Raw genomic sequence first — 26,367 nt, 5'->3', positions numbered from 1 at the left:
GAAATGGCAATTCTTTTTCTTACTATTTCCATTTGTACTATGTGTTCTCCTGATTTTAGTTTTATAATCTATGGATAAAAGGGCAAGCATTTAATTGACTATACCATCCTACTTGTTGAAATTGTTTTATTTGAAATATATTATGTAAATATTAAGGACAATTTAATTATAATAAAATACATTCTCTCTCTACCCTTTATATTCTATAAAATAGAATTACAGGCCTGTCATAAACAAAGCCATGCATATTCTAAAGCAACCAACCAACTGTAATGTCCTCTATTTTAAGTAAGGTTACAAATGCAAAGGTAGATTAGCTGTATTTTTCTTTTCATGTCAATCTGTCCTTGGGAAAAATATAATCATCTAAGATATTTCTAATACTGAATGTACCATTTCAGAGATAAGAGACTTATTCTTAGGTTTCTACTTTGTTCATATCTGTTTTGGAGCAAGCTTGGGTAATTTCTTGCTAAGAAAACTTAAATACAGTGAGACCATCAGATTCATTTTAAAAGGTGACCTTCTAAAGTACTGTTTGCCCTAGTGCATAATCCAGCATGCTTATGACTGGGCACGCTATTATATCCAAGAGAATGTAATACATTTCCATGTAACAGAATTTCAGTTTCCCTTTTCCATTTCATCAGTAGAAAGCTATTTGTTGCATTTTTTTTCTGCCACAGAAAAAAATCTATGATTTAAGACCTAATCTTTGGCTCATTGAAATAATGCACATTATGCCATTGAGAGTACAAGCAGATCCATAAATAGGATTTATTTATTACACAAAGTAAAGGGCAAGAACAGGGAAGTTCATACTACAGATAATTTGTAACAAGAAAAGAAATAAGATTCCTGAGGCTTGAAAAAAAGAAAATGCTTTTTACTCTAGAGTTTTAATCCATCTATTTTTCAAAGCCTCGGGCTGTCTTCGTTTTATGTCTAACCTGGGACATCATCACTCAGTTTTGCATTGCATAAAGAGTGCTAAAAAGATATAGCCATTTGTCATCAAAAATATTTTAACAGCTGAGTCATAAGTTTATAGGGACTTTAAGGGTTTAATTAAACTCAGAGATTCTGAAAGCTATGTTATAGATCTCTTTGATCTGCACATAAGACCAAAAGCAAAATAGAACACAAAAATAATAAAAATGAAAGCAATCAGTGAAAGTCATGTTCAGAATATCAGCTACAAAGTGGACCCCACTGAATCGCAAGAAGAACAGAAGTAAAACCCAAGCAGAAAGCAACATATGGGATTTGACTCTTTAAACAAAGCTGGTTGTTCATTTATTTGTGAGTTTTTTTATTTTGTATTTCCTCTAAAACATCAGGTTGGTATTAATACTTTCTCCTCTGATTTCAGTCACTTCACCAGATCAGCAACCATGTGCTGTAAATTGGACTAAGAGAGAATGACTGTCCAAAGGCAACTTTTGTGAGTTTTTGTGGCTGAGAGTGGACAAGAATCGAAACTCCCAGATATAATCTAACACCCTAATTACAATACCCCATTGCATCTTTGGTGCTTACATGTCACCATCTTAGTAATTGTGTGCAAAGTTATTAGTTTAGTGGCACATAAAAAATTGTAAAAAAAGTTGAGTACTTAATCCCTGTGCACATGCAATTTAAATGTTTTTTAAAGACAAGATGATAAGAATAATTATTGAGAGATTGCATTTCTAAATTTTCATTTTTCTAGAGTATGAATATTGAACATTAAGTCAAAGCCAAAATTTCTACACACAGAGAGATAGAGACAGACACACAGACATAAACATACATCAATGGGCAGAGGGTATTGGGTATTATTATTGGAATAACAACAATACCATATCTAATACCCGGACCTGGATTGTTGTTGGGGGCAATATGCTGACTCTGTAAACCGCTTAGAGAGGGCTGAAAGCCCTATGAAGCGGTATATAAGTCTACTGTTATTGCTATTGCTATTGCTATTAATACCACTTCATGTAATATCTACATGAAGCAGCTAGCCATTTTCCAGTTGAGGGTCATTATGCTGATGATAATTATACAATCGCCATCAATCTAGTGGAAGGATGTTTTAAGTATAAATGTAATCTGGTTTATGGTAAAATACTTTCTAATCATATTGAACCAGCCTTTGAGTAAATTCTAAAGTATCATTCAGGTATGATCCTTCTTATTTGCCTTGAAAGATTTATCTCTAGTGATGGATAATCCCAAGGCACTAGGCACAGCCTAGTGGTTGTATCCAAAAAGACTGGTTACACATAAAAAGTTTATTAGCTAGTTGGATGAGGATTTAGCTAGCTGTAACCACCTTGGAGAGTAATAGTCACTGGATCCCCCGTAGGGATCTCAGGATCAATATTTTTCATTTTTTTAAATTAATTACCATAGTAAGGGGTTTAAAGGACTGCTTACTGTTTTATGTACAGATGATACCAACATCAAGAAATCTGTCCAACATAGGGTGGCAGAATGATTCTGCAATATAATCTGGATAAATTCAAAGACTGAGTTCAGCAACATGGGTAAACATTATATTTAGGCAGGAAAAATGTAGGGCATGCATATAAGAAGGGGAATTTATGATTTGGAAGAATAACATTGAAAAAGGATTTGGGAGTGATCATTGTGGGCAAATGAATCAGTGGTAGAAGAAGCATTGTAGAATGCTTATTTCACTTTACTCTTGTCAACTTCATGTGGTAAACTCGATAAGAACCACAACCAGATGAGTTAATTGGAATTTACTGTAAATCTACATGGATAGAATGTTGCAAATTTTAAAGTATATTTTCCTCTTGTCCTCCTGAGAAACAAGGGAGGGTCTCTTCTGAATCTCTTGCCCTTCCACTATTCAATTGTGGACCATTTATCTCTGACTGACTGTTCTCTTGGTAGCATCTCTATATAGTCTCCAAAATTGTTTCCTACCTGCCATTACAACTCTGCACTGGAAAGATCATATATGTGTAATTTTGTACATTACATTTACAGAATGTAAATGTAAATTAGAATGAGTCTGGAAGAGGATGGCAGAAGCAATACAAAGATTTGATACCATACCTTATGAGATCAGTTTAAAGGAAATTTTGAACTGAATGTTCAGCCTGCAGAAAAGAAGATTGAGGAGAATCATGATCTCAGTATTCAATGGAGAAGATTCTTCTTCATTGAAAAAATAGGATGAGAAATAATGAGTAAAAAAACATCTTGACAGTAACAGCTGTGTAATACTGGTACAGGCTACATATGTAGGATGTGGGTTATCCATGTCTGGAGGAGGTTTTTAAAAAGAGGCTGAATAGTGACTTCCAAAGGATGGCTTAACTGGTCTCCATGTAGTTCGCAGAGGGTTGAACTATATAATCCTTGTGGTTCCTTCTACCTAAACAATTTTATAATTCTAGGATTCCTGCACCAACATCTCTTGCAGTTTTGATCTGCATACCATGTGCCTCCAGTTCATTAAATCCCTATAATTTACTGCTTTAACTCACAATGGGTATCCTTGTAAGTCTATTTCTGAATAAGTGATGAAAGAGTGGGGGTAAAAGGGAAAATATCCCTGTTTCTCTTTCATTTTCTCTTCTTCCATAAATGTTAAGAAGGGGGCAGAATAGTAAAAACCATAATGCATTAATAATTTGCTTTCATAGATCTGTACATGAAGAGATAATGACATGGGCTTTTTATAAGCTAATGTGTAGCTTACTGACTGAGATAATATTTGCGAAGTACTTAACATACATTCTAGATAATGACTCTTATCCTGCCTCTTCTGCAAACAGCTAAATGTGTGAATTGACATCTCATGGATACTCTGTTGTAAATCTTTTCTGCTGTAGAGGGGAATCCTTCAGAAAAAATCAAGGAGACCAAAGCATTGATAAAGTCTATATGCTGGATTTCCAACTTGTGAAAATAGCAAGCTATTAGGAAATGTTCATGAAAAATGTTTGGAAATCTGATTTTTGACTGATTGGTTATTCAACATCAACTCAATGTTGACTCTTAGCAACCACATAGATCCCCATTATGGTATGTTCCTAGCCTGCACCTTCACGTCTTCCAATAACACATCAATACAGGTGTGTGTGTGTGTGTGTGTGTGTGTGTGTGTGTGTGTGTGTGTGTTGATATTTATAATCATTTATAATTATAATCGTTTATATACACATGCAAAAAAGTTTATAAATGATTATAATTATCAGTATAACCAAGAAATGGGGGCCTTAATACCCTTGGATCTTCAAGGCTTTATGAAATCAGATCTTCAAGGCCTGATTAAAGGTCAACAGAGTTGGTGATATTGTAATCTCTGATGGGGACAGTGTTCCAGGGAGCAGAAACTACAGCTGAGAATCCTGTATGGGGAAAAACTGACACTTGCTCAATTGTATCAAAACCAAATGGTTTTGTGCTTTGCTTTCCTAGGACCTGGAATTTCCACTTTTGCACTCGGATGCAGTCATACTCCCCAGCAGGAATTGTGGTACTGTGATGATCCTTTTCAGGGGTGCGTTCTGGCAATCGCTACTGCTGGTTTGCTCATGGGTGTGTTGCAAGCACTTGTGTGCTGTGCGCTCATGCACAGAGCAATAAAAATGGCTGTGTGTGCATAGGCAGAAGCAAAAAATAAGATACTGGCGCCTATGGTGCCATTGGGAGAACCGGGTTAGGGGTGTGGCAGGCTTGGGTCACTGCCGGTTCCAGCAACCCAGGTCTCCAAGCTACTACCGATTTGGTCAAACCGGTCTGAGTTGGTAGGAATCCACCACTGGTCCTCTTGAAATCACAACTCCTGATCAAAGACCAGATGTCTTGTATGATTCGAATCTTTACACACATCATGACATTTTGATTCCAAGGACGTCATGGCTGCTCTGTCAAGTGCTAGTCTGTGGTCTATTTCTTGACTGCTTATACTTTACTATTGGTGATTGTTCCTAAAAGGTAGAAGCTACCCCTACTTCAGAATGTTCTTTGTCACTCTTTAGGCATTCAGGGATTTTTACTTTAACCACATAGTTTTCATGCAGCTATTTTACTACTATTGCTTTATCCATGAAAACATCAAACTGTGAACTGGCAAACCATTTGCTGCTGAAATCAAGCAGAAAATGGTCATAAAAAGGGTGCCAATTACAATGTCTTTAAGTTCCCAGTTGGGAATGGGGCTGTGCTGATTTTCTCAATTGAGTAAAGGAGTATGGTCATTAATCATGAAATTTACTTATAATATTTAGCTGTTATCACATTAGCCAAGGGAGCTATAAGAAACTATTGCAATTTCTATAATATTGTGGAAAAAAAATTAAAAAGAAGGGGACATGACATAGCAATCTGATTTACTGCTGATTGCACATAAAGGGATTTGGAACTAGTACCACAGACCTGCAAACCTGTGCCTCAGTAGACCTATAAAAAGAAAGATGTGATTCAGATACTTTGAGACAGGCAATCGAAAATTAGTCTTACTGATAAATTAAAAAGACAGAGTTAGAAAAAGGAGGATGCTGTCCATAATTTAGCATTGGAACTCATGTAGAACCTTCAGTAGACAGAGCTTCCTTTTAAATTAGACAACCCTTGCACATATGTTCTGTGCATGATACTCCCCTGTGCACCCTCTCCACCCATTTTTAGTAGTTCCAACAGTTCCAGGAGCTTTAATTTGTAGGGGCAAAACACTAATGTCTTTAGCATCCAGTATGGATAAAGGAATATCATTAGTCTTCACAGTAATATTTTAACTGAAAAAGTCATTTTTTGGATAATGAACCTTTATTCTAAATGTGCATCTTTATTGAAATTGCTAAGACTTTTGTAAAGAAATCCTGAATATTAAACTTCTGAAGATATGGCCATAGAAAAAAAAATAGAAAACTAGTGCTGACTTTCTAACATGAAAAATGAACATGAATATTTGCCTAGGATTCAGTGGGGCCATATATTCTTGCTTTTGACCAGTCCTGGATAGGGACTTATCAGGTAGATAAATCATTAATCAAAGCTGATAAATAACAGCTGTATTGCAAAGTACAGCCACATGAAAAACTCTATTGCTAGTTGTACGAATTATCTATCAGCTACTTATAGAAAACTTGAAAGAACAGGTTATGGATAGATGGAGGAAATCTATCTATGTTGTGAGTAGCAGTCAAAAACAACTTGGTGGCACATGATCAATCAGCTTACTTTGGAGAATTCCCACAGACTCAAACTTCAGAAAATTAGCATATTTCAAAATATGCATCTCAGATCTGCTTTAAAGGATGAATAATAATAAAAAAAGACTTGGTGACAAGTGCAAATGAGAGTCAAAATAGTTTCTAATGCTACTTCCAAGGCAATAATATACAGACTAAGCACTGGGAGCTTTCTTTGGATCCGATTAAGTAGTCCTGAAGCAGCAGGGATAATCGTATTGATTTGGAAGGAATGTCTGGTTAATTTTTCACAAGGTGTAGATTCTTCCAAAATCAATAACTTTCTGCTGGTATTTTTATTCTTCAGAATAAATTGTGTCTGTCTCAGAAACTTGATTCCTAAGCTCAATTACATTCATAAAACATTCACAGACATACCAAGCACAAAAGAAATGCAAGCTTATCCAGGCACCGTGAGCATTTAACCCCAAGGTAGGACAAAGAGAATTATTTTCCCTTGATATATTGTTGTCCTTGGACAGATAGGATTTTTTAAAAATTCTTTTAGTGCTCTAATGTTCTTTTGTTTTTGTTGGCAACGTCCAAGTGTCTGTTCAGAAGATTCTTTAAAACTTTTCTTTCATTTCACACTTCTCTCCAGTTCACTCTGTGCATTCAATACACGAAAGAATCTGAACTATTTTTACTAATGAATCAAGAACTGAGTGAATGTGAGAACATAGACACAAGATTTGATCCGAAAAGAAAAGACTTAGGCTCCAAAAAAATTCTGGGTGTTAAACTTGCCAGGCTGCATTCCCAGAACTGTCCTTGGTCAGTTTGTGTTCAATGAACTTGATCAACATCTAAAGAAAAGAAGAAGTTGAATAATTCATTTGTTCAGATGATTAATTATACTTCATACCGATTTCAAATCATTAAAGGTTTCTGGATAAATTTTAGCATGGACCATCATTGTCTATACCTAACTTCAGAGGCCTAATGTGGGTATGCTCCTAAACCCCAAAGCACTTGGGTTTTAATTTTAGTTGAAGTACAATTTATATTTCCCACAATAATATCACATTGGGGATACTTTTAGGAAATTAAATGGCAGTTCACCATTTAGCTTACTATTGATGCTTATTGTGCCATTAGTTAAGACTGTCGACAGGAATAATTTAAAATTAGCTAAACCTCCTCGAGTTTCATTTTCAAATTAAGATTTCAGATTATGTAGGTCGCTTTGTTTGTCTATTACCTCCCCTGTTGGATTTGTATATCTTGGTGAAAAAAGATTAGGGTTAATAAGAAAATTAGTCAAGCAGACAGATGGGAACAAGTGAGCAGTAAGTAAATAAATGTTCAGAAATTAGAATTCACATTTCATAACATAAGGCAAAATTTGTGCCAATATATTGATACCATTAGGATAAGAGGGTCCTCACAATCTATGGTATTAATTTAATCTTTATTAAAAAGAAAATTGTATCAAAAGTTTATGAGATGATCTAAGGAGAAATACAATGTATAAAACAGGAAGAGGACTGATTTTTCAACCATTTTTCTTTTTCCTTCTAAAATGAGAAGCCACAGTAGGCTACAAGGACAGAGTGGGGATAATTGATCATCTTCTACCCTTTCTGTCCACTGACAGAAACCTACTGTCAGCAGAGAAGACTTATCTGATACTGCCATTAAAGATCATAGGAATCTTATAAATCTTCATCATAAGTGCAAACCTCAACTTTGCTGAAAAGTTCCCTTGCACTTTTCTCAATTAAGTTTTCTCATTCAATTTGTTGAAGGAAAAAATGCTTTTGATATTTCTTTCAAAAGTGAAGACATTTTAGTGAAGATCTGATGCATACCTAAGATCCCTGCTGGATCAGATCCATGATTCATCTAGTTTGGCAGTCTGGTTTCACTGTGGCAATTGTGGAGAGTGTACATAATGGCCTGAAAGGACAGGAAAAGAGCTACTGTAATGGCAAAATCAGGGTCTGCCTTTCTACTTACGTAAGAATAGGAGACGACACCTTTTCCAGAGAAGAAGGTTTATTATTATTGAATGCATTCAAGAGACCAGTAGATTTCCACCTAACTGATCTGACTTAGGTACATTTTGACAGAGGTTTTATACCTTTGAAATGGTTATTACAAATCATATAGACGTCATATAGGCGTGCACTAGTCCAGGTCATAACTTCTCACCTAAGTCAGCACAAGGTTATTTCGGGTAAATTACAAATATTTAAGGAAAATTACAATACATGATTCCCAAACCACAATAGGGAAGTAAAGTGAAACTAAAAGAGAAGTGAATCTTGGTTACTCATGCAGAAAGAGGAAAAGTCAGAACGCCACTCAGATATATTGCTAAAAATATGGTTAACCTATAGCTTGTTTACAAGTTGAACTTTGATTATCCTAAACTGCGCTCTATGACTAAGATAATGTGGTTAACTGCCCACCCAGTTTTCCTACTTGCGAAAAAACTATTTTCCTGTGTTTCAAGCAGAAAGAAATATGTTCCTTATGTCTGTTCTTTAGGTGAAAGAGCATAAGCAGAGTTTTTAATTTTGAAGTTTTGAGTTAGAAGAAGACAAGTAGCCTGATTAAGTATTGAGGGGTTCAATGGTGGACCCCATGCTGTTTCACTACTACCATGGCAATGATCAGATAAGCCATTCTTGAGTCTGGGCCAAAAAACTAGTTGAGATACACATGAAGATAAAAGAAAGGAGAGAGGAGCATATTCAGACTTGGAAGATTCTGTTACTTTAGCTGTTCCAGGAAACATAGTCCTGATCTACATGATATTGGTTTCCCAGTTTGGGATATCCTGTAGAGTTGACAAAATTCTACAATTGCACAAATAAATCTACTACTCTCCCAGCAGAAGACTTCAGAGGCAGTTATAAGTCCATCAATGCCAATAACTGTTGATCCCTATGATTTCCATTTATTGCTCCAATACTTTTTTAAAGCCAGTTAAGATAGTGAACAGCCCATTATCTCATGGTAGAAAATTTCAAAGTTCCATTACAAGTTATGCAAAACAATTTTTCTTTTCTTTATCCTGATTCTTCCAGGTTTTAACTTCCAAATTACCACTACTACAACTGCTGCTGCTGCTGCTACTACCACTTACTACTACTAGAGTGTTTAGAGTGTTTATTATAATTTATAGGCCGCCCTTTTCCCTGAGGGGACTCAGGGCGGCTTACAAAACACGGGGAGGGGGGTACAAAGACAAAAAACATAAGACAATACATAATATTAAAAATAAAGCACAACATTCATTCATCATTCGGGAGGGGACAAACTAAGATTTTTATCCCCAGGCCTGACGGGATAGCCAGATCTTGAGGGCTGTGCGGAAGGCCTGGGCGGTGGTGAGGGTGCGGATCTCCACGGGGAGATTGTTCCATAGCGTCGGAGCTGCGACTGAGAAGGCTCTCCTCCACGTAGTCGCCAGTCGGCACTGACTGGCAGATGGAATTCGGAGGAGGCCTACCCTGTGCGATCTGATGGGACGCAGGGAGGTAATTGGCAGAAGGCCGTCTCTCAAATAGCCAGATCCACTACCATGGAGCGCTTTGTGAGTGGTAAGTAGGAACTTGAAGTGCACCCGGAGATCAACAGGTAGCCAGCGCAGCTCACGGAGGATCGGTGTTATGTGGGTGAACCGTGGTGCGCCCACGATCACTCGCGCGGCCGCATTCTGGACTAGCTGAAGTCGCCGGATGCTCTTCAAGGGCAGCCCCATGTAGAGCACATTGCAGTATTCCAGCCTAGAGATCACAAGGGCTCGAGTGACTGTTGTGAGGGCCTCCCGGTTCAGGTAGGGCCGCAACTGGCACATCAGGCGAACCTGAGCAAATGCCCCCCTGGTCACAGCTGACAAATGATGGTCAAAACTCAGCTGTGGGTCCAGGAGGACTCCCAAGTTGCGGACCCTGTCTGAGGGGTATAAATTTTGTCCCCCCAGCCTGATTGATGGAACATTAGCCAAATTATTGGGAGGAAAACACAACAGCCACTCAGTCTTTTCCGGGTTGAGCACCAGTTTGTTAGCTCTCATCCAGTCTTTAACAGCCTCAAGGCCCCGGTTCATCACTTCCACCGCTTCATTGAGTTGGCACGGGGCGGACAGATACAACTGTGTATCGTCCGCATATTGATGGTATTTTATCCCGTGCCTCCGAATGATCTCGCCCAGCGGTTTCATGTATATGTTAAATAGTAGGGGGGATAAGACCGAGCCCTGCGGCACCCCATAAGTAAGGGGCCTCGAGGACGATCTCTGCCCCCCCACCAACACCGACTGCGACCTGTCCAAGAGGTAGGAGGAGAACCACTGCAAAACAGTGCCGCCCACCCCCACCTCCCGCAGTCGTTGCAGAAGGATACCATGGTCGATGGTATCGAAAGCCGCTGAGAGGTCAAGGAGAACCAGGATGGACGCATGGCCTCCATCTCTGGCTCTCCAGAGATCATCGGTCAATGCGACCAAAGCGGTTTCTGTGCTGTAACCGGGCCTGAAGCCAGACTGGAAGGGGTCAAGATAGTTAGCTTCCTCCAAGGTACGCTGAAGCTGGAAGGCCACCACCTTCCCAACAACCTTCCCCACAAAGGGGAGGTTGGAGACTGGACGGTAGTTATTAAGAACTGCTGGATACAAGGACGGTTTCTTCAGGAGGGGTCTCACCACCGCCGCCTTCAGCGCGGTGGGGAGATGCCCCTCCCGAAGAGAGGCGGTAACAACCGCCTGGATCCAGCCTCGTGTCACCTCACTGCTGTTGGCAACCAGCCAGGAGGGACACGGGTCCAGTATACAGGTGGAGGCGCTCACAGCTCGCATAGCCTTGTCCACATCCACGGAGGCAACATCCTGAAACTCAACCCAGAGATGGTCTGCCAAATCATTCCCTTGTGTCTCGGCTGGATCTGCAAGAGTGGAGTCCAGGTCCGATCGAAACCGAGCAACTTTGTCCGCCAAGAACTGTACATACTCCTCAGCCTTACCCTGTAAGGGGTTCTCCGTCTCCCTCCTATTTAGGAGGGAGCGGGTTATCCTAAACAGGGCGGCTGGGCGAGACTCGGCGGACGCTACCAAGGAGGCAATGTGTGATCTTTTGGCTGTTCTTAGAGCCCGAATGTACTCCTTGGTGCAAGCTGTCAACAGTGTCCGGCTTGACTCGGACCTATCGGACCTCCACAGGTGCTCTAGGCGTCTCCTCCAGCGCTTTATCTCACGGAGCTCCTCGGTGAACCAAGGAGGCCTCCGTGGGCCGCTGACCCGGAGGGGCCGTAGTGGCGCAATCCGGTCCAGAGACTCTGATGCTGCCGAGTGCCAGGCCGCAGCAAGAGTCTCCGCCGAACTGTGGGCGAGAGCATCTGGAATAACCCCAAGCTCCGTCTGGAACCTTACTGGGTCCATAAGTCGCCTGGGGCGGAACCACCTGGTCGGTTCCTCCTCCTACGGTGGGGTTTGGCCTCCGGAAGTCTAGCCTCAGTAGGCAGTGGTCTGACCACGACAGGGGAATGGTCTCATTTCCCCTCAGACCAAGATCATAACTCCACTGCTCCGAGAGGAATACGAGGTCGAGCGTGTGACCCGCTGAGTGGGTTGGGCCTCGAAATACCTGGGTCAAGCCCATGGCTGTCATGGAAGCCATGAACTCCTGCGCTCCATCAGAGTGTTCACCGAGCGAAGGCAAATTGAAGTCCCCCAGAACCATAAGCCTAGGGAACTCAACTGTCAGCTCGGCTACTGACTCGAGGAGCGAGGGGAGGGCTGCTGCAACGCAGTTGGGAGGCAGGTACGTAAGCAGCAGACCCACTTGACCCTTGAGGTCCAGCGTCACCAGTAGGGACTCACACCTGACAAGCTCCGGAGCAGGGATCCTACGAGGTACTAAAGACTCCCGGATTACAATAGCCACACCGCCACCCCTTCCCTGGGCTCTTGGCTGATGAAGCACCTGAAACCCGTCTGGGCACATCTCTACGAGGGGGACTCCTCCCTCCGTGCCCAGCCATGTCTCAGTAATACATGCCAGGTCTGCGCCCTCGTCTGTTATTAAGTCCGGACGAGGGGAGCCTTGTGAACGACAGACCTGGCATTTAGCGACAGCAGCCTGAGACCAGGGTCCTGACTACTCGCGCCATCTGACCTTGGAGTGGGACTCATAGGGCCGGAAGGAGGGATATCTGTGATATAGCGAGCCCTCCTTCCCCGGTAATGGCCAGCCCTAAAGTCCCCACCGTATCTGCCTCTCCCTGTTATGACCGCAATGCTCCGACCCTCTCCCGTGGATGTAGTTCCCCCAACCACCCCGGTGGCCCCCGCAGATCCCACCAGGTCCTCCGAATCATACATACTCATTCACTCACTCAAACAGTCCCCACATGGTGATTAAAACACAGAAATACAACAATAATAATGATAAAAAGTGGGATCATTCATTCAATCTCATACATACTCCTAACATATCGCAAACACAGTAAGAAAAAGAGATAGGAAAAGGAAGAAAAAATAGAATTGCGCACTTATTACGTTGTTAAAAAGCGAGTCCAGATAGGGCCAAATGGCTCTCCATAATTGAAGTAATTAAAATAGGTGTTGTGATTAGCGTCCAGTTATAGTCCGGAGAAGGTATGCGGGGGGGTAGTTCGTATTCCCCTCTTCTGTTGGTCTGGATAAGTCCAAAGAGTCCGGAATAAATAAAGGTGATAGGAGGCCTTCTTCCACCAGTGCTGCTCCAAATAGAGTTCCCAGAATAATAATGGTAGGTAGTGATGCTGATGGTACTCGAAGCCAGATAAAGCTGAGCTAGCAGGTCTGGAACCAGATGAAACTGAGATAGCAGGACCAAAGGCAGATGGAACTTAGCTAGCAAGTCTGGGTAACCAAACACCACAATCAGATGTGGCTGGAAGTTGAAAACCCACCATAAGGGGGCGCCAGATGGTACATGGAAGACACAAGGCAGAGCCTCACCGCAGCAAAGGGAGGCAGGAAGTAAAATGCGTCCAGGGAGCCACCTGACTGGGCAGGGATAAAGAAGGGAGGAGGCAATGCTGGGAGGGAAGTAAGGCTGGATGGAAAAAGGGGCCATCCGGAGGGGCTGATGCAGCGTCGGGGGAAGCCACCCATCCACTCTGCTCAGTCACCACACTGCTCCGATACGTTCTCTCTCCCTCCGAGATGATGATGGTCTCACACAGCCCCAATGAGGCAGTTCGACAAGCCAGGTAGAAAAAGTTCGATAAGCCAGGTAGATAAGCCAGGTAGAAAAGCCAAAAGCCACCACCGTTGCAGCCGGCGTGATGTTACTCCTCCCACCGCCAAGTAATGCAAGTAATACTACTACTACTACTACTACTACTACTACTACTACTACTACTACTACTACTACTACTATGGTACTACAGAGAGGACTTTCATTTCAGTCCCATCTGCATTTCCTATCCTATCTGTGAACACAAGTATATGCTTAGTGTCTATGTTATGCAGCATACTAGCTGGCCTCCTGTGAGAATGCTTTTCTTAGAAATAGGTGGAGCTTTTTTATTACATGTTTTTATGGGAAAAATAAATTTGAAACAGTGTTATAAATTGGGTAAAAATCTTTTAAAGTTTTATCATCTCCCTATGTTCTTTCTGAGTTGGAGGGCAGTAAAAATGTAGCCATCCATTTACCCCTTTTTTCCTTGTTTTCTTTAAGAGTAGCAGCATGTCATTTCATTTCTTATTTGGAGGCCAGGAATTCTAAGTTAACTGCATAGAACAAACAGATTCATGTAGACTCATTTCAATCTCCAGTGAATAAGTTTACTGGCAACTTGTTTATGGATCTAGAAAATCTTTGTTTCCCACAGCTGAATACTTTGTACTTGCCACTTACATTCACCTGTTTTTTATCATTTATGCATAGAGTAAAAGAGAAATAATTCTTATTTGAAGAAAGAAATGTAGCTCACTTAGTTCCTGAGCCAAATGATTAATAAAATAATGCACACATATATGCACATTGTCATATATATCCATCATTGCACTTCCCTTTCAGGCTAAGCAATGTTACAAAGAGCACAAAAATGATTAAAAAATTAAAAATCAAATGAAAAAGTAAACTCTGGTTTTACCAGATGGTCCCGTAGATATTGAAGATTAGCACCTTCAGTGCTTATTGTGGCTTTGTTCACTCAGGGCATTTTACAAAGATAGAGAATATATAAATTAATCTATAAATTTTATCAATAGTTATATCTCACCCAGAGTGAGATCTGCACCACCCTCTTATCCTTCTGAAAGAGCATGAAGATCTAGCTTTGCCAATTGTGCTCATTCACAAGCTAAGCTCTGCAGAGACCATCTGGCAAGACAACATATACTGTCTGTAGCCCATCAACTAAAATGTACAACCGCAATTAGGTCCAAAATTTCCATTGCAAAGTGGTAAAGTGTCACATCATGTGATCACATTGCTTATGGTTGTTCTGCTACTTCTTGGTTGCTGTTGTTTGCAAATCACTGCAAACTGTTTACTGAGGATGTCACATGGTTGCCATTTGCAACTTCCTACTTACTTCCTATTGATTTTAGTTGGAGAAAATCAGCAAAGAAACCTGAAAATGGTGACCATGTGGCCATGGGATGCTGCAATGTCATCATCTCAAGCCAGGCACCATGACCCGTATTTTGACAATGTGACCATGAGAATGCTGTGATAAGTGGAACCTTGGGAACCTGTACCACTTGTTCACTTCCATCCCAAGTTCAAATGGTGAATGAGTGGTTGTTAAGTGAGGACCATGTATAATGTAATTAACTAACATTTGGTCTGGATAGATGAATAATCTTGTTTCATTCCTCCATTGGGTAGTGTTGGTTTAAAAAGGATATTATACAATGGTAGGATTCAATTTTTTTACTACCGGTTCTGTGGGTGTGGCTTGGTGGATGTGGTGTGGCTTGGTGGACATGGTGTGGCTTGGTGGGCATGGCTTAGTGGGCACGACAGGGGAAGGATACTGCAAAATCCCCATTCCTTCCGATCATCTGGGATTTGGGAGGCAGAGAATAGATGGGGGTGGGGCCAGTGAGAAGTGGTATTTACCGGTTCTCTGAAGTACTCAGAATTTCCACTACCAGTTCTTCAGAACTGGTCAGAACCTGCTGAATACCACCTCTGGTATTATAAGAAATAAATTTCAATCAAATTTCTGTGTTCAGTAATAAGACACAGGTGAAATATTAAAGCTGATGTATGAACAGAAAATCCAGAATTCTTCCAAAGAAGTTTTCTATCAATTGAATCAAGATCAGTAAGGAAAACAAGCAAACCTCCCTTGTTAAATTGTGTGGATTTATGAACCAAATGATTTAAGATACAAGTTATCCATACTTAAATCTTGCCTTCTTTTCCGAAAATATTTATCAGTCTCTGCTTAAGCTCCTGTTTTTATTAAAATAAATTTTACATTTATTTTCTCCATATTTTTTATCAAATTAATATCTATAATTATAGGTATCTCATTTCTAAAATATTGGTGGAACTATCATTCGACTCAAGTATACAAACTGAGGATATTTAATCAAAGATTTTACAAAATATCAATTCCTATCAATCCAGATTTATTTTATACATTTTAGCAGATGGTAAGTATTTAAATAAGTTCTTCTCTCCTTTTTTCTTGGAAAACATGCTAATATTAAGACAGACCTGCAGTCTTGTTATAGTTGTCTCCATGAAATCGAACATTCACTTAGAATATTTAAATAGGTTGGAATCACTCCCAAACTTTCTCATTAAGATTACAGCAACAAATAGAATGACTTTAACAGTAATTAATGATTCTCTTCCTGCATATGATTCTAAATGTTATTCTGACAGATATTGGCCTTTTCTTGAGTGCTTAATGGAACATTTGTAAATTCTTATGCTGCCGTTGTTGTAACTGATGAATTTAATATCTGAAATAGTATTGACAAGATTATGAATAAAAATATGGGAGTGGATTTAGATGATAGCTATGATAGCCAAAAATGAACATAGCAATGTCAAGTTGAATAATACATATGTTTAATTACAAGGTTGTCAGTAGCAAATGACACTGTCACATTAGGACATTTTGCCTATTATTCAATACAGGTGGTCAATACATTTGTGGAGAAAAATGGCAGGTATTGGAAAAGTAAAATAAAGGGAAAGAGGGATTCTCCCATTCCAACTGTGTAGAGTCACCCCCCCGCCCTCCCCCAAAATAAACCTGCTTGTACGTTTATAGGAGCATTTCTTAACTTTGAAAATACTGCTCTCTCCTAATAAAGTCCCTTTGGTTAAATTACCAGATCTGGGGTACAAAAATACACACAATCATGGATGTCAGTAAAGAGACACAAAAAGCACGTTATTTGCTGTTACCAAGTAGTCTTCCTTATTCTTGCATTTTTAAACTTATATATTATTTCTGATTTAATGTAATAGCAGGGTGACTTGCTTGATACAGATATGCACATTATTAGTATTTAAACATTTTAAGTAAGAGTTTGCACAGGGTCCGCCCAGTGGTGGGTTCCAGATCCCATTGTAACCGGTACGGTGCAACGGACCTGGGCGTTCACCACATGAACGCATGCAGCACATGCGCACAAACATGCAGTATGTGCATGCGTACTTAACGCTTGTGATGCCTCAGTGATGCTCCAGATGCTTGGTGGAGCATTGCGCAGGTGCCGTACATCCCATGTGCAGGAGCCCTGAAAACCTCAAATAGCGGTAAGGAGCGTGGGCAGGGGGCCCTCCGAAACACCGTACTGGAACAGTAGCTGGTGTTCCCGGCAGGCACTGGTACCTCTGTACCAGGGAGTACCAGTCGTAACCCACCACTGGTCCAGCCAGAAAGAGGCCAGATGAAGGCATGAGCCTATGTGAGCCCTCACTACATTGTTCTGTACAGGTGACCCACATCATCTTCCCACCATCCCTGTCTCCTGAAAAGCATTACAAAGCACCATAATACTCCTTTTCTAGTAGCTGTAGTTCTGAGTTCCGCTTTCCAGATTCTCACTGGGTGCAAGAACTGACATTTTCAATCAGTGGGGGAAATAAGTGAAAAGATCTTAGATTGAATTGAAGGGCAGATGTCATGACTCTTCACCAGAGAAAAAATAAGCTTCTCTGTTTGCATTTGCTCTCATAACATTTTGTTATTTTAAATTATCAGTTTTTACCATTTGTAGAATATATTGAAAAATAAGCAAATCACACTGTTGGATCCTCATAATATAGTGAGGAAAAAAAATAAGGGCAAATCTAATCAAGAACATTTATCCATTTAATAATGAGAAATATACTGGGCAATATACTGGGCAGAGTTGGTGGCAAGGATCTCTTCTATTTATAAATGAGGAATAAATAATATTGGAACTATGGTTACAGCAATAGCAGTTATTTACAGTAAGTAAATAACCATTGTTATTTCTGTAACCAAAGTTCCTAATATCGGTTATTATAGTTCCTAATGTCGACAACAGGACTCGCCTCAAGACATTATGGGTGCTGCAACACTGGAGATTTTAAAGAAGAGATTGGACAACCATTTGTCTGAAATGGTATAAGGCCTTCTGCTTGAGGTCCCTTCCAACTCTGTTATTTATCTTCTACCATTACACTATTAAACACTTCTGCTTATGCCAAATATCTCACCATATTTGCTTCAAAATAATTTTTAAAAAATCAATGGGGAGGGGGTCTAACCCCTTTAGGAACCATTGTAGAATTAATGCTATAACTGATGTAGCCTAATTTAGACAACACTATAGATATTTCCTTCCCACAATTACAGTCTCAGTAGTATTACTCCTCTAAGATCAAGGAGGCTTCCTTCTTTGCACTTCCCATCTTGCATATGGAATGACATATAGAATGACTGGCATAGAAAAATAGCAAAGATGGAACAGTTCCAACTCACTATTTGATATATACTGGAAAAGTTATACTGGTAGTCAGGGAGCAACTGCATTGGAACTGGAAGGAAATGACCAAGAACAAAGGCTCTCACAGGCCTTAATTGAAGACTTATTCTGGGGGAAGTAAATAGAGTTCTAAGACTGGATTTTATTTATTAAACAAAAGGCCACAGGTAGCAGCCAAATCCTGGTTTCTAGCCAACATTATCAGTATATAATCATAAAGCTTTAAAATGGAATTTCCTTTAAGTAAAGTGAGATTATTTTCTTATATGTCAATATGCCAATGCTTTTCTTTTTTGTTTTCCTACAGTCAGTCAGTCACTGAAACTAAGACACACTTGCCATTTGCTGAGAGACCAGTTGTGAATACTATCACTTCTCAACTGCAGCCTCCATCTTACCTGGGAAAGATCTCTATCATCATAGGACAAGAAAGCATAGGATGTCCTCAGACTAAAATATCACTCTATGGACAAAAGCATTCATATCTCTAATATATGTCTCAATGCCTATTTATTATCAGTACTGGGATTTAGTTGGGTACCTGAGGTAGAAATTGATTGAACGGCTGAAATAAATGCATAAAATATGCAGGTAAGATTAAAATGTTAGCATCTGAAAATTCATCTCTATGAAAAATATCTTGAATAATATTTTGTTATAGTTATAAGATTCTGTTGTATGCAACTTTGTTGGTTTAACCTTCTTTTCTCAATGTCTATGGAGATTCTCAGTCATCCAGGTTATGGTTGTTCCAAAGGTGCTCTTTCAAGATGCAACTGGACTTTCTGTTTTTTCTTTGAAGACATTTTGTTTCTCATCCAAGAAGTTTCTTCAGCTCAAATTACTCAATATGATTCAATTAATTAATTCAATTAATTACTCAATTTCTCAAATTACTTCTTCATGAAAGAGAAATAATGCAACCATGCATTTCCATTATCACTCTAGAAAGACATAACTGGTGTTACACGCATAAATGCAGAATTTATAACCAGCGTATAAGAGACTTAAAGAAGGCAGTCTCTTGCCATTAAAACAAAATACTTTAATCTAAGCATTGATAAAAGATTGCTTTGCTTAACAATTAATTCCTGCTGTATTAGATGTCCACTCTGAGATTTACAGATGAAGATTATTTTGCAAAATGAAAAATTGAATGCTAAAGGTCCTTTTCTTGTTTTCAGAAGGGCAGGCATTTTCTGTCTTCTAAGAAAAGTACATCTTTGTCATCTTTTCTTTCACAAAAGAATGGGCTTACAAAGATTGTATATTCCCTGTGGTGCATTGACTTTTACCACCACTTTTTGCTAACTATCTCAGCCACTACTCAGTAGGATTTATGTGCAGTTGTGTCATAAAAGTGATTCAGTGCTTTTAGTTCAACAGTGCAATTTGCTTACCAATTGCCCCAGAGAACACAATGTGTCATAGTCATGATTGCAAAGTGTGCACAATAAACTTATGAAGGAGGCAACTCATTTTCCTTTGAAAGGCTTTTAGTACTAAGGCATTATGTGATAAGCAAGAGAAATGGCTATTAGGCTAAGGAGGCTGACCTTTCAAAAGGATGTTTTGCCTTTGTGCAAGATTCAAGTTCACATTCCAAGTGTAGATTTTTTTTGTGTCATTTGAGCTTTACAGTTTCTAATGTCCACTATTGGTGTTCCACATCACACCCTGAAAAATAATCCTGTATTTTTTATTTATTCAGTTTGCTGACAATAATTTCCTTGTAAAATTTCAAAGTACATTTTGATTTAATTTTCACGGCACATGGGGTTTTTTTACATTTACTTATTTACAAGACAATATGCTTAGCTTTCCATGCATTAATTAAATTCCAAGGGTACTCTTTTCATTCCAATTTTCAAACTGGAAAGAGGAGGCAACCAGGGAATGATACAAAATTGTGTAATGGAGAATAACATTAGCAATTTTCTTCTCTGCCACTTCCAACAATAAAGGAAGCTTCCAAACACTTCGAAGAGGATATAGTGAAAATAAATTTTTAGCATCCTGAACTTCATCGCAAAAAAAAAAGTATAGTGGGTGAGAACAATTGGATGAGCAAAGAAAAAAACCCTTAATTTTTAGTTTTTTAAAAAATTAAATGCACTGAATCTATATAAATTGAATGGTATTTAATGATTCCTTATCAATCACATTCAAAATCACAATTCATGGAGAAGTTCTGAGGTCTACAGCCAAAACTTTGTGCAGTCTTATGGCATCTTGATATAAGTTATATTCCAACTTCTTGTATTTAAGAGCAAAACTCTATTTGATCAAGGGCCCTGATCTATCAATTCCAACATGCTGTTGTCTACAGAAGCAGAATCTACATGGACTGAAATAGCTGTTTTCCCAATTTCTTTAGAATAATGTGAGCAGGGTATCATCAGCATTATCAGGAATTGGCTTAGACTCCATTAATTTAACATTGTTTTAAAACATGGGTGGACAACCCATTAGTCTGGGCTTCATGCAGTGTTGCCTGAATTTTGTACCTTCTGGTCATATCTTGTCCACCTCCCCTCCCCAATATCTTGTGCTGAAATTGGGCATCAATTTGCTAGTTTTCATCTAGGTGATTTTATAAAGAGAAGGGCTGAAATGCAGATCAATCCCACAGTAAACTTCCAAATAGTAATTAAAACCAAATCCAGACAATAACAAAAAGTACTCCCCAAATTTCAGCCCTGCTGTTTTATTGACATCATTGTCATATCTTGTCCATTAGAGATTAATTCTTTTTAGAGCAACATTGCTTATCTCAGACTTAACCCTAACCCTAACCCATCCTAACGTATGTTGGTTGATTGATTCAACTTGTACTATTTACTACATTGCCTTTAATTCACTTCAGAGATATTCAGCAAACCATGGCTTTATCAGTACAATCATAATCAAAGTAGCCCTGTCCTGTGCCTACTGTATGATATTTCAAAAGCAATCATCAACTGTTTGCATCACTCAACCTAGCATTAGGCTATTCTTTACAGCATACATTATATTGAAATGGACTGCACATACAAGGAGAATATGGCAATTGTCTACAGCATAAAGCCTCTGGGGAAAACATGATTCTCAGTAGTTTCTCATTGATTTTTTAAAAAACAGAATTATAATCAAGAACTAATTTCAAGGCAAGTTCAATTTCACTAAAATTGAATAAAACATCCTATCAATTTGGTCACCCAGCATCAAACTGACAGAGATAACATTCAAAAGGCCATTATTGGTTCAGAGCAATTTCAGGTTCATCATGCTATTCTGGGAGCAGATGAATAAGATATACTGATAGCTTTCTCAGTAAAGCTTAATGCCCGGAGCATCCTATCAACATGGGCTCTTTTGAAGCTAAAAGGGGAAAACTTTAATTTCGCTTCTATTTGTTTTATCTTGGTAATTTATCTGAAGTAGCCGATTTACTACTAATATATTACTGAATGCAGGTACTTCATAGGCTTAGAAGCATTTATTTTTTCTTCTTTATATCCATGAATATTATACTGTTATGCTATCTTAAAAGAAAAGGCCATGATGCTGGCTCCATTATGAGACTGAATAACCAGAAAGACTCGGCATTACTTTATATTTGAGTGGGGGAATGGTATTTTAGAACATGTAAACATCTAGTTCCTTTGCATCAAAACCATTAGACATAAAGATAGTTTCCTCCACATGCCATCACTCTGCTAAACACCTAACTCCCACAGCACTGTCTTATGCCTAAAGATATTTCCTCCTTTAGTAGTATAGGGATGTATTATCCTTCTTATCTTCTCATCTTTCCTACTATTGGTATCTTATGATTTATCACTTGTTGCTTGTATGTTATGATTCGTGATTATACCTTATGATTTATGATCTATGACTATCACTTTGTTGTTCATGTGTACACTGATAACTTATGCATGGGAGACAAATTCCTTGTATGTCCAATCATACATGGCCAACAGATAATATTCCAATATAAAGGTAAAGGTTTATCTTATTTAATTATATCCAATTCTAGAGGATAATACTCATCTCTGTTTCTTAGCCAATGTTGTCTGAAGACTTTGTAGTCTTGTAGGGATAAACTAATGACACCTATTGGGAAGATGTAGCTGCATCTTCTTCTGGGATCATCTGGCTGATGTCTCTTCTCTTTGTTATATTTCATGCCTTCAAGTCAATCTTGACTCTTGGCCTGAACAAGTTTCTACAGTTTGCTTTTCAACAATTTTCAGAAGTGGTTTGTCATTGCTTCTTTCTAGGACTGAGAGAAAGTGACTGGCACAAAGTCATCTACCATATATTCAAAGAGTTCATGACCATCTTTTCTATCTTCCCAATATCCCTAGCTTGAAATTGTCACTGGAACAGGCAGCAACTTTGTATAATTTTATTGATACCATCTGTTTCAATAGTTTCAAAATAACAATCAATGGTACATTGCTATATTGTTGTCCCTTATTTTTATCTCTTGTTGCTATAGGGAAAAAGAGAATTTCATAATCATGAAAGGATGAAGATTCACAGCAGCAATGATTAGCTGGTCACTTGAAGAATGCTTTGATATGTTTCTGTTTGGCTTGGAAGGAAAGTGTGTGAATGAAAAATTTATTAGGTGGTTTGGGGTAGCATGTAAGTAAAAAGTAGAAGGGGGAGAAAACTCCATAGTATTGGAGATGGAATTTCTCTCTATGATCCCAGGAGATACCATACAATCTATTTTGCTTTAACATTTTACCCACAAATAATTTTGGAGGTTTGAAATAGCAAAATCTCCCTGTCAACAGAGATCAGAGCTGACATAAAATACAGCATGTGGTTACGGTAACAAAACTCCATAATGACTCAAACCTACTTGATCTCTGCATAAGAATGTCGAAGTGGAAATCCACAATTTTTCCTTTGAATCACAATTACAAAAGACATGTTAAGCAGTACATCCCCCCTATGGAATTTATCCCTCCAACACAAAATGAGTTGATTTTCTGGTTTGTGGATAGCAGAAGCATTTTTAAATTATTTGTACTAATTACCATTATACACTTGATTATTTGTGACATATGTCTTTGCTGGGATAGCTGCCTAGCAACATACTTGGCATATTCTGAACTCTTTGAAGAAGACAGCATATCAATACATGGACAAATAATCAATAATTTCCACTGTAAAACTCCTCACAACTTTGTGACCTGTAGTTTTATTGACAGGAAAACAGAAGAGGCTCATCCTTGCCTTGTTTTGGGATTTGTTTTTTTAACTTCCCAGTCTAACCTACACTGAGAATTAAATCATTCACACAGAAAAATCAACATTATAATGACTAGATCATTGAAGTTAATATTTTTATACAAGTGAGCATGTTTCTTGCATTTTTTCATGATTTTTTTCAAGAATGTGTCTTAAAAATTTGTAAAATAAATGAAGTAGTTTTTTTCTTGAGTTAAAAATTAAAAAAAATCATGTAAAACAAGTTTTGTTGTGTTGCCACAACAATAGGCCACAATATCCAAGAACTCTACCATTGTGAGAGAGAACTTTCTATTTTAGGTATAAATTTAAATGATTGGCCAGCCAACTGAGAGAAATTGGTTCCTGATCTCTTAATTCCTAAGAAGCAATGGGAACATTCTCACAATTATGTAAAAGGCAGAGTGAAAAATTTGTTCTTGACTTGATGCAATAATATGTGGTATAACAAAACAAACATAGAATGAAGGGAATAAATTCTGCCATGCAGGATTTATTTCTTAATAATACCAAAGAGCTAATTGAAATTGAATGCTTCTTTGCTAAATATATATTGAAAACTAACACTGTTAAGACTTCCCCACCTTTACTTCTTGGGAAAAGGGAAGGTCCTTCCTTCCTTCCTTCCTTCCTTCCTTCCTTCCTTCCTTCCTTCCTTCCCTCCTTCCTCCTTCCCTCCCTCCCTCCCCTGAATTTCTTGAATATGGATCAGAATGTGAGAGACATCCGTAATGGTTAAAAAAAGACAAGATAGAATCCACAATCATGAGACCAAACCCATATTCATTTTTTGATGGGAAGAACAATTGTAGAACATTTTCTAAATGACTAAATGATAGGCTGTTGTTTTTAGATGCAGCAGCTTTCTGAGCTTATTAGTCTTACTTTGGGAAAGTTTCCTGATTTTTGCTGATTTCCTGGATTTTCCAAATTTAGTTCATTGGGTCAGTCTGTTGCAGAACACTTGAAAACTAGGCTATTATTTTAAAATCTGAATTCAAATGATGTTATTTTAATTTCAGGAACCCTTACAGCTATTACAACAAGGTGGAGTAAGAAGACAGCAGGAATAATTGGAAACAGGCAAATCCCTACTTACAGTACCCAGAAGATACACATTGCTATAAAGCAAATTCTTTCATACTAAACTAATCTCCATCTCTGCTTAGTCTCAGAAATCAACCGAAGGGTGGCTTCACTGAGGCTTTTGACAGACTAGAATGGATTCACTGTTAAATATGAAAACCTATCATTTTTATTATTTGAATCATCCATCATAGACAGGCCATATATAGACATTCTTGAGGATCTTCTTTTTTCATAAATGGTATTTATGATTTAATTTAATATTTAATATTTCCTTTCTCATCATTGTTAAAGAAGGTTTAAGAACAAAGACTTCAATTAGTCTTTTAAGAAACTTTTATTAAGGTCCATTCAAACAGAGGCAAAATATTGCCTGGTTTTTCTGCATGGATATGATTAGAAGGGGATCAAAAAGTCAAGATATGTATACCCAACCATGCAATAGAAGCTCTTCCTCTCTTTATGTGTTGCATGTGTGACACTTATAAACAAGGGGCAGGTTTCTATAGCATGGTTGTCATCTTAAATTTTTTAACGCTCATCCATGGATGGATTCTCTATTTCCTTAATAGAAATTACTCCAATCAAGTAATGGTTAATGGAAGTATAACTATATATAAGGGCAACTTTCTCATAAAGTTTTGGTCATCTCTATAGGATGTAGTTGTGGACACTATGACATAATATATCCAGTTTTATTTTATACATATAACATCAAAGTAAATGCTATGGGATTTTTTCCCTCAGATACTATTAACATTTGCTTTGTTATATATGGATGAAATCATTGTGCAAAGCCATCTGCAGTACAGAATGATAGCCTCATTACTTGCAGATTCTCTTTTTCTCTTTTCCATATTTTATTCCAAAAAAGGAAAGGGAATTTTGAAGAGATATATGGAATACTGTTATGGTGGTTGTAAACATACAAACTGAAATTAATGAAAGATGGAAACATTGTGGGCCAGGAGGAAAACAGTTTGTTCCAGACAGGGTTATACTACTTGGCTAGTGTAGGATAGAGATAGAGATAACAGTAATACCGGACAATCTATGCAGAAGTATGTGTGCAGGGAGAGACGAAAGTGAATGTTTTTTTTAGTATTTACATTAAGTCAGAAGGCAAATATTGCCTTAAAAATCAGACCTTGGATCAGATTATCAGAAGATTCATATGCTTCACATGAAAGGACTTTGAACATCTGAAACCCTTGCATTTGGTCCTAAAATAAATATAAAAAACATACATAGAAGAAATAAGCATAAATAATAAAAATAATAATTACTAATAATAAGCTTTTTTTGAAGTTTCAGAAGAAAGTAATTCTAGATCTTTTTGAATAAAAAATATTTTGACCCCTTCTTTATTTACTTTTTAAAGACAGTCATGAATATTATACTTTTAAAATTTGGATAATATATGTAATTATCTTCCATTATGCCATGCTTTATTTTATTAATTTTTAAGGAACACAAAAATAAAAATTTGGATTTTACCCCAAATCTTATGTTCAAATTTGTAAGGAAAAGAAGAAAAGGGACTAGAAATGTTAACTTAATTAAAGGTATTTAAAATATTTATTTATTCAACAATATTTATAGCCTGCCCTATAGCAATAGCAATAGCATTTAGACTTATATACTGCTTCATAGGGTTTTCAGCCCTCTCTAAGCGGTTTTCAGAGTCAGCATATTGCCCCCACAGTCTGGGTCCTCATTTCACCCACCTCGGAAGGATGGAAGGCTGAGTCAACCTTGAGCCGGTGAGATTAGAACTGCTGAACTGCAGATAACAGTCAGCTGAAGTGGCCTGCAGTACTGCACCCTAACCACTGCGCCACCTTGGCTCCTGTATCTTATGGATTTGGGGTAATGATTCAAAATATAATC

At 38.3% G+C, this 26,367-nt stretch overlaps 1 long non-coding RNA gene across 1 annotated transcript; it reads left to right on the top strand.

The window, feature by feature from the left end:
• Positions 1-6,531: 6,531 nt before the first annotated feature.
• On the top strand, positions 6,532-26,017 carry LOC116519019. Its single transcript, XR_004256608.1, has 4 exons — positions 6,532-6,647; positions 15,695-15,825; positions 18,452-18,735; positions 24,414-26,017. It is a non-coding gene; the product is annotated as an uncharacterized LOC116519019 (long non-coding RNA).
• Positions 26,018-26,367: the final 350 nt, after the last annotated feature.

This window comes from Thamnophis elegans, chromosome 1 (genome assembly GCF_009769535.1).
Source record: "Thamnophis elegans isolate rThaEle1 chromosome 1, rThaEle1.pri, whole genome shotgun sequence".
In the NCBI taxonomy this organism is placed as follows: domain Eukaryota; kingdom Metazoa; phylum Chordata; class Lepidosauria; order Squamata; family Colubridae; genus Thamnophis; species Thamnophis elegans.
This window is presented reverse-complemented; position numbering and strand designations above follow the sequence as displayed.